This window comes from Aphelocoma coerulescens, chromosome 20 (genome assembly GCF_041296385.1).
Source record: "Aphelocoma coerulescens isolate FSJ_1873_10779 chromosome 20, UR_Acoe_1.0, whole genome shotgun sequence".
Classification (NCBI taxonomy): domain Eukaryota; kingdom Metazoa; phylum Chordata; class Aves; order Passeriformes; family Corvidae; genus Aphelocoma; species Aphelocoma coerulescens.
In genome coordinates, this window is record NC_091033.1 from 2,159,758 (window position 1) to 2,172,341 (window position 12,584).

At 52.6% G+C, this 12,584-nt stretch overlaps 1 protein-coding gene across 1 annotated transcript in view; it reads right to left on the bottom strand.

The window, feature by feature from the left end:
- The window catches only part of LOC138120837 (centrosome-associated protein CEP250-like), a 118,521-nt gene that overhangs the window by 25,980 nt on the left and 79,957 nt on the right, over positions 1–12,584 (bottom strand). The gene's annotated exons all lie outside the window — the stretch shown is intronic.

Here is a 12,584-nt window from a genome sequence, read left to right on the forward strand (position 1 = left end):
GCGGGAACAGCTCTCGCCCCGCCCCCTGTCCCGCCCAGCCAATGACTGAGGGGAGTTGGGCTGAGGCGGGAACAGCTCTCGCCCCGCCCCCTGTCCCGCCCAGCCAATGACTGAGGGGAGTTGGGCTGAGGCGGGAACAGCTCTCGCCCCGCCCCCTGTCCCGCCCAGCCAATGACTGAGGGCGCTTTTCCCCGCCCGCCGGTTGGGCGGGAGCCGCTCCCCACTTGTCAGTCAATGAGGGGGGTCCGGCTGAGGCTGGAACTTCCCCCTCTCCCCCTCCCCGGCCGATCACTCCCGCCCCTCCCTGCCTCGCTGCCACTGGCCCCTTCTGACTCTGAATTTTCCCCACCTGCCCCAGTCTGGACTGGTTTATACTGCTTTATACTCCCCCCTCCCCAGGCAGAGGAGCTCCTGTGCCCCCCACCCCGCAGTGGGTAAAATTCACCTCACTAGAAGTTCGTGTCCACAAAGGAGACAGAGGAGTCCTGTAAAATTGTCTTGATTTGGAGAAAGGGAGAGAGTCTGTCAGGTGTGTGTCCAACGGGGTCTCTCCCAATTAGTTGGAGCAAGTAGCCTTCTTTTCTCCTCATTTCCTGGCCGCATTTTCTCCTCCTTCCCTTTCCCTGTTGGCTGCGGTACTTGGAAGGTACTTGGGACTTCCCGATCCACCTATCCGTGTCCCCCCTTAGTATGTGCCCCCTGTAAAACACACGATCCATGAGCATTACAATTAGCTAAATCAAATGATCTATTTTAGTAAGCTTTACTAATTGGCACGGACTGCTGCTCAGCCAAAGTCATGCTGAAGTCCTGAACTTTGGGAAGAAGAACAAAGACTTTATAGGATTATGAATATTAATATCTTTGCCTAGGGTGGATTAAAAGCTAATTAGAGCCCCCCAAACTCCCATCTCACCTCCCACAGACTCCCAGAATGTCTCCAGAGCCACCCCAAACCCCCCTGTTAGCCCCTAGAAACGCCCAAGGGACCCCCCCTGTTGGAAAACCAACCAGTTTAAAACCACTTTTTTTATATAACTTTAGCCAGGTTTCTTCACCTTTGCCCCGGGGAAGGGAACTGAAGCTTCTTTCCAGGGCATTGTTTCTCTAGGTGAGGCCTGAGATGGGCTTAGCATTTCAACAGACTGGGAGTAGCCCCAAAGAGATGAAGGCCATCGACGGAACATCAACAGAACATCAGCGGCCATCTATGAACATCTACCCCAGACTCTGCCTCTGGCAGAGTTGGAGACATCTCCTCCAGAAAAGACTGATAAGAAAATCAAGGAATGAAGATCTAATTAACATCAGAAGAGAAGAAATCTGGATTCCATAGGAGAGCAATTGCTAAGAACTACACTCACTTGGGACCAATGAACACTGACCCAATTTGTTTCTATGACTTTTGACTGTATAAAAGATCTGGAAAATCTAGTAGAAGCCATGTGTCATGGAATGATTCTCTCTGCACACCTGGGCTATGTGTGGATGAGATGATTTCTGGGGTACATCCTGGCCAGAACAATATCCTGGCCAGAATAAAGTAATGCCTTGACTCTCTAACATTAAAAATGTTGTGTGAGGGCTTTGTTTTTCCCACAGTTTTGGTGACACCCCCAGGCCACACATCCAAGGACGTGTTCTCCTTCCACCCGGGGGGGGGGGGGGGGGGGGGGGGTGGAGGGGGGGAGGCTCTGTGGGAGTCTTGGTGTTCTGGGGTCCCATCTAGCGTTCGGGGGGTTCCCCTGATTTTGGGGTTTCCTCTGATTTCATGCTCCCCCAGTTACATTCTCCTCCCATGTGGGGGAGCTCGGGGGTCCCAGCTTCTTTGGCAGGGGTGTCACCCTGATATTGGGGTCTTACAGCATGATTTTGGGGTGTCCCCCAATTTTAAAGCCCCCTGATTTTGGGGTCCCCCACAGGACATGTTCTCCTTGCATCTGAGGGGGTGGGCAGGTCTTGGGGATCTCCCATCTTGGGAGGTCTGGGGGATCTGGGGGTCCCATCTACTCTTGTGGGGTGTTACAAACAACTTATTGAGAGTTGGCTTTTGCCATATGTTTATGGGTTATGAATTACATTATGAGTTATAATATTAAATATTATGATATTTTCCTTGGGAAATATTAAGACAATGGTATATGTTAAAATGTTTAATGTTGTTAAAATAGTCTGGTTGTAAAGTTGTTTTTTTATAAGGGCTGCATGAGTTTGTGTGCTGTAATGTCAGTTCTGTAAGTGGGACACGCTGTTGCGAGCCAAACTTCGAAGACACAGCCATAAATGTGTGATAAATACATACTATAATATTGGCTTTCCGCAAATGTTAAAATGGATGCTATATGTATAATGTTAAAGTATTTAAATAACAATGTTAAAGTATTTAATGTTAAAGTATCGTTGTTATAAAGATACAGTTTTGCAACAATAACTAATGCCTTTATTTCTGCCATTAACTAAACTTAGACATAACAGTGAAATAGCTGATACAGTTATGCTTGTGATAATTGAACTGTCTGCTTGGTTGGATAACATCCAATGAACGGATGATGAAGACCCCTGCTACTGACATGCCAGCTATTGGCAACTGCCGTCTGCAGAAACCATCGACCAAAGCCCACCCTGGAGGTGATAATAAAAACTGACTGAAACCACAGCCAGGAAATGCGCGTGCTCTAAAAAGGCAGATCCAAGGAGGAGCCATGCTAAACAGTTCCTGGAACATGTAAACTAGTTTGGGGGGGAAGTTTGAATATGCATGATTGATTATGAATATGCATTAGGCTGATGCAATAGGACAGGTGTGTAAAGGGTGTCTCCGCAATAGCAGGTGCGCTCTTGGCTGAGTGCCAAAGCACCCAGCGCCGTGACTTTTGCTTTATTGTCTTTGTCCCCTATTGTCCTTTATTAAACTTTTAAATCCTAACAGCAGAGTGAACCTCGTTTTTCACAAAAGGAGTGGGATTCCATCCAACGAGGACCCCGACGAGCACAGCAACAGAACTGCGCCGGCTCCTAAAAGAGTGACGTGGGGTGAGACTATGCAAAACTGTACATCAGTGTGCATAAGGCTGATGCAGCCACAGGGGTATAAAAGGTAGCACCACCATTTTGTGATTGAGCCTCTGGCCCCTGGCCATGCTCCCAGCACAATCCCTTTTGCTTTGCTGAATTTTATAGTTCTCAATAAAATTTTTAATAACTCATTTCCATATTGGATCTGGGTTGTTTATAACATGGGGTTTCCCCCTGATTTGGGGGTCCTGTCCCCAGGCTGCACACCCGAGGACGTTTTCTCCTGAGCTGCTCCAGTTCCCGCTGGAGGGGGGAGGGAATCTGTGGGAGTGGTTGGGGTTTAGAGGTGGGGGGGAAGCCCCCCCCTCCCCCCCCACCAGCTACTCCATGGTCTTCCACCCTCCTCCCAAACCCTCCTCGTCTACGGGGGGGCACCAGCCCTCTACTGCCACATATAGGGGGGTGCCTGGGGAGGGTACTGGGAAGGGCTGGGAGGGGATCTAGGGGGAGATATGGGAGGAGTATGTGGGATACAGAGTCCTGGGGAGTCTAGGAGGGAGATATGGTCGGGTAGAGGGTCCGGGGAGGTCTGGGGGGAGTTTTGTGGGGCCCTGGGATGGCTTGGGGGGTATGGGCCCTACACTGACAGGTTGGGGGGGTATCTGCCAAGTTCTGGGGTGTCTTAAGGGGGCTCTGGAGGGGTCTGGGAGGAAGATATGGGGGGTACAGAGTCCTGGGGGTCTTTGGTGGGGAGATAGGGGGGGCAGCAGCCTTCCACTGACAGGTACGGGGCATCCTGGGGGGGTCCTGGGAGGCTCTTGGGAGGTCCTGAGGGCGCTGGGGAGGAAGATATGGGGGGTACAGAGTCCCGGAGGTCTCTGGGTGGTCCTCAGCAGGGGGACATGAGGTGAGTTACGGGATCCTGCGACAGCTCTCGGGGTCTCTGGGGGCACTTATTGGGCTGCCCCTCACCTGCCCCACCCCTGCCCCACCCCTTGCTCATTCCTGCCGCACCCTTCCCCTCATCCTTCCCACCCTGTCTCACCCCTGCCTGGCCCCTGCCCTGCTCTGCCCCTCACCTGCCCCACCCCTGCCACGCTCTCTCGCCTGTGCAGGTTCAGTGTCCGGGTGAACTGCACCGACCTGTTCCATGTGGATCGGCACCACTGGACCCCCCCTGCAGGGTTCGGGTGTGGGGGGGTTCGGGAACCCCGGGAATGCGCCTTCCCCAGAGCCACCGGCACTGGGGACTCATGGTGGCCTGTGGTGAGATCCCCGGGACACCCCCAAATCCATAAGAACCCCCAGAAACCTGTGGCCTTTGGAGAGCAGCTGAGCTCTCCTTCGGGACTCTTAAGGCTTCTGGGTGCTTTTTCAGGGCTTTTTGGAGGCATTTTAGGACCAAAATTGCCTTTTCATCCTCCACATTCCAGAAATAATGCCATGTCCTGAATTTATTCAAATTCAGTCAATTTAGATCTATTTTAGTTACATTTATTAAAACTTTCCAATGTGGTTGAGGCATTTTGTGTCTTTTTGAGGTGTTTTAATGCCCAAATGATCTTTTAACCCTCCACTTTTGAAATACAACATAAATATCATCCTAAATTACTCATATTTATTCAAATTTACTCCCATTTTCGTCCGTTTTGTTTAAATTCCTGACAAGAATGAGAAGTTGTCTTTACAAACTGTGGGCCTGCTGTAGATAAAGCCACATACTGAGAGGTAAAAGAAGCAATAATGAATCGTGCCGCAACCGGGCCAGGAGACACTTCAGAGACAGAGTCAGAGAAGCGGGTATTTGCTTTATTCGGCGCGCCGGGTGTGTGGGGATCGCTCCTCCAAACACACACACCTGGTGCTCTCTACAACACAGTATTAAGGGTTAAATTATGAATATTCATCACATTCCTTGGGACAGGTGTGGTTACACAAATTATTTCTCGGAAGTCATTAGCATATGGGCCACGCATGCGCTGTGTGTCCTGGTGGTCGCGCTGAGGAAGGCCTCTCCTCTTCCTCGGGGGTCTTTCTGATGGAGGCCAGTAGTCATCCTCGCAGTGAACTTTTTCACTTTTCTCCCTGGGCATGCGTAGTCCTTTGAGGGATGATTCAGCAATCTCTGAGATGATCCTTGTCCCCTCTATCTTGACAAGATTAGGGTGAATTCGGCTTTTCAGGCTTTGTAATGAACATCTTCCGTCTGAACTAACATTGCTGTCTCCCAATAGTTAACTTGTGCTTACATGAGTTAGTTATTGACTGCCCCTTCTTCAATAAGAGGAACCAAAAATTCCATAGGAATTCCACTAATTGACAGGGAGTGTTACTCACTCAAGACTGCCTTAAATCCCTGGACTTAGAGAAAAAGAACAGAAACACAAGGCAAAAGAAAACAGGGGGGCGGGGGGGAGAGGGAAGGGGAGAGTACACATTGGAAGGGGGTATGTTACTAGGCAATTCGGGAAGTCTGTACCTCTCAAGTACCTCAGCCAACGGGGAAAGACAGAGGGAAATGTGGCCGGGAAATTAGGATAAAAAGAAGGCTGGATCCTCCAACAACTTGAGAGACCCCACAGGAAATGACCATGATCGCTCCCTTTATGTGAATAAAGTAACAGGATTTCTCTGTCTCCTTTTTGGACATAAACCTCCGGTGGTTTTGGGTTAGTTTTCCTGACATTCCGAAGGGGTTTGGGGTCTTTTCTGGGTCCTTCTGAAGCGTCCCGTCCTGTCGTGACTCCGCCCAGCCAACCCCTGAGGGGACGTTTTGCTGAGGCGGGAACGGCTGGTGCACACCCACGCCCTCCCCTCGCACAGCCAACCCCTGTGGGGAGTTTTCCCCGAGCGCGGTTTCGGCAGGAGCCGCCCCTCCCTTCTCAAGCAAATCGGTGCGGAGGGGGGACCGTGCGACGGCAGCTGAAGCGCTTGGGAGCCTCCGAAACGGCGGGCGGGCCCCCCCCAGGCCGCCCAATGTTCCTCCCCTCTCCCTCTCTTGCCGCCATTCCCCCCCCGCCCCAGCCCGTCCCTCACGGCCACCGCACTCTGATTGGTCGTCGCCGTGAGGCGCGCTGCGCTCCCATTGGTTCAGCCCTTCCCGAGCCACGCTGATTGGCGTTAGCCGCCCCTGCTGCCGCGCTTCTTCTGTTGCCGCGGGCAGCCGCGCGCTGATTGGCCGGCGGGTGAAGAAAGGGGCGGGGCAGAGCGATCAGGGCAATCCCAAGCACAGGCTCGGGCTGGGCGGAGAATGGATCGAGAGTCGCCCTGTGGAGAAGGACTTGGGGGTGTTGGTGCATAAAAAGCTCAACGTGCCCCAGCCCCTTGCACTGTCACCCAGAAACCCCCAATGTCCTGGACTGACCTCACAGCGTGGGCAGCAGGGGACAGGGGGATTCTGCCCCTCTGCCCTGCTTGGGTGAGATCCCACCTGCAGAGCTGTCTCCAGCCCTGGGGTCCAGCATCAGAAGGATGTGGAGCTGCTGGAGTGAGTTCAGAGAGGCTGCAGAGATGCTCCAAGGGCTGGAGCCCCTCTGCTCCGAGCCGGGCTGGGAGAGCTGCGGGTGTTCAGCCTGGAGAAGAGAAGGCTCCGGGGAGACCTTAGAGCCATTTCCAGTGCCTAAAGGGGCTCCAGGAGAGCGGGGAGTGGGCCTGGAATGCCAGGACAAGGGGAATGGCTTTCCATTCCAGAGGGCAGGGTTAGAAGAAGTTCTTCCTTGGGAGGGTGGGGAGGCCCTGGCACAGGGTGCCCAGAGAAGCTGTGGCTGCCCCATGCCTGGAAGTGTCCAAGGCCAGGTTGGAGGGGCCTTGGAGCAACCTGGTCTGGAGGCAGATGTCCCTGCCCACGGCCAGGGGTGGCATAGGATGAGCTTTGAGGTCCCTCCATCCCAGACCAGTCGGGGATTCTATGCTGAGGAGAAACATCACGCTAGGGATGGCGAATCCAGGGGGTGCCAAGCTGCCACGGCATCATGTCCATTGGGTGGTCCCTGACAAGGCCAAAGGGCAGCTCCTGAGGAGACCAGGTCATCCAGTTGGGCCAAGACTGCAAAAGTGGGATGCCATCACTCGGTGCTGAAGGCTCACTGCCAGGTGCCCTGACCCTTGAGCAGCTGTAGAAAGCGGAGGCTTATGTGCCTTCAAGGCAGGGTAGCCTGAGCACACGGCTTCTGTCTCTCCTGCCTGTGGGTCTCCCCTGTCTGGGCAAGGGATGCAAGCTGAGCTGAGGCTGGACGTGACATCAGTGCGTGACACATCCGTCAGCCTCAGGGACCATAGAAATGGGGGCTGGCTCCAGATGCATCTTCTCCAGAAGATGCATCGCTGCCACTCACTGTGACAGACAACATGGAGAATAGAAATTTTCGGTTGCAAAATAGAGCTTAAAGACTAACTAGCAAATTAGATAAAAGAATGTAAAAGTAGACACACAGGATGCTAAACAGAGCTGAAAGCAGTGGACAAACAGATAATAAGGAACCTAAGTGGGTTTTGTGACAAAGTTATGTAACAAGAAACACCAGTGCATGCCCTAAGAGAAGTTCAAGGCAAGGTCACTTCCAATTTTGGGGGCTCTCAGCGAATACGACCACCAGAGACCCCTTTAGACAACCCTCTAAGACCATAAAAGGACTTCCAGTAAGGGGCAGAGGTGGGTAAATTAGTTCTAGGAAAGTAATGTTTATGTATTAGCCCGGAAGCACCTTGTAATGAATGTGTATGATCCTGACGGAATAAACACCCGGTGTAAAGTTTCATGACACACATCTGCTTAGAGGAGACATCCTCTGCATGTAAATATTAGTCGTTAATCAACAGTAATACCGGCTCCAGGGAGGATCAGTGAGTGGTGTCACCACAGCCTGGCCACTTCCTGCACCTGATCCAGCAGTACTGAGCCCGCTGGCTCGGGCAGTTTTCCATTCACTTGGCCGCTCACTCGGTCCGTACCTCACCAGTCCGGCTGTAAGGAGACTGTGTGGCTGTTGAATGGTTTGCAGTGTCAGCAAAACCCTCCCTGGTCCCCCATTATTCACAGAGTCCATCAGGTCGGCCAGCCATGATTTCCCCCGTGGTAAATCTGTGCTGGCTCTTCCCAGTGCCCTTCCCTCGCAGTTGCTTGAAAGGGTGTCCAGGACCATTTGCTCCATCACCTTCCCAGGGATTCCAAAGGAGCTGATTAGCCTGTAGTTCTTCAGATCCTCTTCTGTGCCCATCTTTAAGACTGGTGTAACACTCTTTGCTGTTCTCAGGAACCTCCTTCAATGGCCAGGCTTTTTTGAAGATGACAGACAGCTCCTGTAGCTTCCTCTGGTCCTCAGACCTGGTGGATGCCTGGCTCAAGAGCTCCCTGACTATTCTCCCCCTCCCCTACTGCTTCCACAGCAATGTCTGTTCACTCCTTCTGGATAACTTGATTCTTCTTCCACAATTTTTTCTTCCACATTCCTCCTTTCTGAGATGAGGTTGATCACAAGTTCCCCGCTCAGTTGATCTCCTGTCAGCCAGGGCTGTGATTCTGCTTTTCACCTTGCTAAGTTACCTTATTCTAAACTAGGACCTCAACCCCTGACCTTCTCATCCTCAGCCAGTTCTTGAGTGTTTCCAGGATCAAGAATTCCTCCCACTGGGAGGGTGGCCGAGCACTGGTGCAGGTGCCCAGGGAGGTGGTGGAGTCTCCATCCCTGGAGAGATTCAAAAGCCGCCTGGACACATCCTGGGCAGCCAGCTCTGGGTGGCCCTGATGGAGCAGGGGGCTGGGCAAGGTGACCTCCAGAGGTGCCTCCAGCCTCCCCCAGCCTGAGATTCTGTGACTCGGAGAAAAAACAGGTTGCAGTTTCCTAAGGACAAATGCAAAAGCTCCACATGTGGCAGGATTCTCCTGCCCTCACCAAAGTGGTTCATGTCACGTGTCTCCCATCTGCAGATTCGTCCCTGGAGTGAGGATGCCCCTCAAGGTCACTCCTTGAGGCTGACAGAAATATTTGCCCACGGTCATTGGTTTGGGTGAGAAGCATCAATCTTTAATTATTAATTGGTTTTGCTGGCTTGAATATAACTGCTTCCATGTTGCTTCAAATATAATGCACTCTACCGGAAGTTATAGTTCTCTGTACTGGGTAGTCAATAACTCTGATAAAGGTCTTTTTGTGTAGTCGTAATAAACACTTTATTTTTCTATAAATATATCCTTCATCCTATGGAACACAGTTGTATAAAGGTTCAATTACACCTATTATCCTACAATCCTACAATTACACCTGCAATCCTTTAAACATAAACTATGGACAAAATCTGAGGCTACGACTGCATGCAGCTGCACCCTGTCTCCTCTCTGACAAGCCTAGGAAGTAAGGAGGTCCTTGTGACTCAACGAGAGCATCTCCTGCCTGCTCCCTGCACAGCTCTCCAGGGGTTCCTGCCGGTCTCGGGCCAGCTGTGACTGCAGCAAGGACGCCTGAAAGAGGCAGAAAGCCCAGCTCAGACAAGCCCACGTGGGCAGGAGCATCCGCAGCCCCACGGTACCGGCTGTGGGGGCAGACACAGCCTCCAACTCCAGCCCTCACCAACACTCTGCCCTTGGGGAAGGGGAAAGGAACAGGCTCCCACACTGCCCCTGAACGGAGCTCAGATGATCAACAAGTCCAGTTCATGGCTGGCAAACCCTTCCCTCATACAACCCTCAGCCACCACAGGTCTGGGAGAGAGAGTTCCGACAGGATTTAGGAACCCAGCTCTGATTCCCAAAGCACGCATTCTGGCCACTGACCCCTTTCTCCACAGGCTGTGCCTCAGCACGGGGGCTGCAGCTCCCCTGAGCTACTGGAGGACTCTTGTCTTTCAGAGGTTGATGCATTTTTCTGGTCAGACTGGGAGACAGGCAATGTAAAGTAGTCTGGGGGGAACACTCTCCAAAAAGTTCTGATTCTCCTCCCTTCATGTTCATCCTGCACCTTGGATGGGAGAAAGGGTCACAGAAACCTGTCAGCAAACATGGGGCAAAAGGACCTCTGGACATCAAGGCAAGGAGATCTCTGCTCACAGACCCTCAATTGCACCAGACAGCACTGGGGGCAAAGAGCTCTCGCTGGGGGCTGTGCAGGAGAGGCCAGTGTGTGTCCGGGGACACGGGGCCAGGGAGGGAGGCAGCGGACTGAAGGTGCCTTTGTGAAAGCCATGGGCTGCCACAACAGAGAGAACAAACAAAGGGGTGTGCCCACAGCAGGGACAGGGAGAGGCAAGGAAACAAGCAGAGGACTCCAAAGCACTGCCTGGGCACACGAGTCATGATCCAGAGGAGCCTGAGGCTCTGCAGAGGCAGTGAAAGCCCACTTTACCTCAAAAGTTCTCCTGAGCTCACGCTTCTCTGGCTTGTCTTTTGCTGCTGCTGCAACCTGGTCCCGCACACATTCCACACCCCTCCTGGAGTGCTCAGACAGCCGCTTGCCTTCTGCTCCAACAGCCTGCTGGGTGTTCAGAGAGGAGATGATTCCCTTATTTCAAACACCACAAGAGCTGTCCCTCAGAAATCTCCATCTCGGGAAGCATCCTCGAAGCTCCAGCAGTGCAGCTGCTCTTCAGCCCTCGCTACAGAACTCTGCTCACTTCAGTCCATCACTCTGCTCACCTGCTCCATTCCTTTCCACACCAAATCCAACCCACACGTTGCCTGGGCACGGGAGAAGCAATTCCCCATGCCCAGCTTTTGGCCTGGAGCTGATTTGAATAACAGCTCCAGAGCTGCCTCAGTCGTTCCAGGCGTGCCAGCAAACAATCTGGCAGCCAATGGTCTCTGGCTGGAGCCAGGCAGACACACAAGGCTGCCTGCTGCAGCCCGGGCTGCTTTGCCCAAGCAGGCCTAGACTGACAGGGATCTAGAATCCCACCTCTTCATGGGAAACTTCATTGGAATCTTTGAGAGACGTTGCAGTGGACTGAAGATCAATGCCAGTGCCTACCTGGGGATGACTCTTTCCCTGCAGAAAGGCTGAGTGTTTCTTCAGAGCCTCTTTGGCAATTTTACACTTGGCCAGTGGAGCACACAGGACTTGAGCGTTTCCTCTGCCTTCCTTCAAAGCAGCAGCCCCATGCTCCAACTCCTCCTGTTTTCTTTCATTTTCAGCGTCCAATTGTTGCGTTGTTTCCTTTCTTGAAATTTCAAGTGTTTTCATTTCATTCTTCTTTTTCAGATCCCTCATCTGCTCCTCGTACAATTCCCGTTCACGCTGCCAAAACAGGGAAGTCACTCATTCCCTCTCTCGGTTTGCTTTTCATACCAGATCGGGACTCCTGCCACAGGCAGGCAAAGGCTGCCCCTCTCTCTCTGCCTCTCGGGATGCCTCAGACCTTTGCTGGGACCGCCCTTGACGCTGAGTCTTTCCCAGCTCACTCAGCCCATCCCAGCTCCCTTTCTGCCCTTCCCCGACCTCTTGCAGCTCCACTCGAGTGTTCCTTTGGGGAGCAGCTGCCAGAACTGCAGCCAGGATTCCAAGTCCACGCTAAGCAGGATTTAGGCAGTGCCATGAGGATGTGCTCTCCAGCAGGGAGAAAGGGAAGAGCAAACACCCCCAACATTTCATTCCCTGCAGCTGGGGTGACAGGAGTGGTTTTTGAGCTCTCCTGTGTAGAGTTTCCATGGCACCATCCCCGAGAGCCCCACTGCCCTCTCTTGGAGCAGCAATGGCCACATCAGTCTGTCATTCTCTGCTGCCACTCAGGACGAGTTCTCCCCTTGCAGGCACACGTCCTTATCTGCATCAGCACTTTGCTTTTCTCTCTTTTCTCCCCACTGGCTGCTCTCTGATGGCCAAGGCCAAACACCTTTCTATTAACAGCAAACTTGGCCTTCTCACCTCTCGTTCCAGGTCCAGGTATTTGAAATCTGGACGTGGGTTTGGACACGAGGAATTGCCCAGACCATGCAATGTCCATAGAGACAGTGTGGACATTGAGAACTAGAGGGCACAAAACTCCAGCATGGAGGAAAACCAGCAGCCTCAGCACTAACTGGCTTTGGCATGACTACGACATCTTTTCCTCCTTATTCAGAAGAATGCAGTTTGAAAAGCTCAGCTGGAAAGAGGTGCTCCTTAGAACTATTAACACAAGGGCCAAACATAGCTAGGAAATGGCCCTTCATGGCATCTGCCGTTCTCACCAGCACATCCTTCCTTTCCTTCTCCAGGCTCTCCAGTTTCCTCTGCAGAGATGCCACCTCCTGACAAAGAGTCACACCCTCTTCCTTCAGGGCAATGGCCTCTTTCTCCAGGGCAGTTTCTCGAGAGGTCTTCTGGTGTTCTGCCCTCCACATCACTGCAGCAGGAAGGAGAAGGAGAATGAGAACAGCAAAGCAAAGGCAAACTGATGTGCATCCTGCAGGGACAACAGCACTGTCTTCTTGGCCTGCCTGTGTTTGCCAGCCCCTAAGGCCGCAAGGGCTTCCAAAGCTGACAGAAATGAAGGAGAAAAAAGCAGGAATCCAAGGGGCAAGGTTCAGAGGAATAGGAAAGTGTCTTTCCTCTTGGGCTTGTGCAGAGTGAGCAGTCCAAGAGAGACAAAGGAGCGGGGAT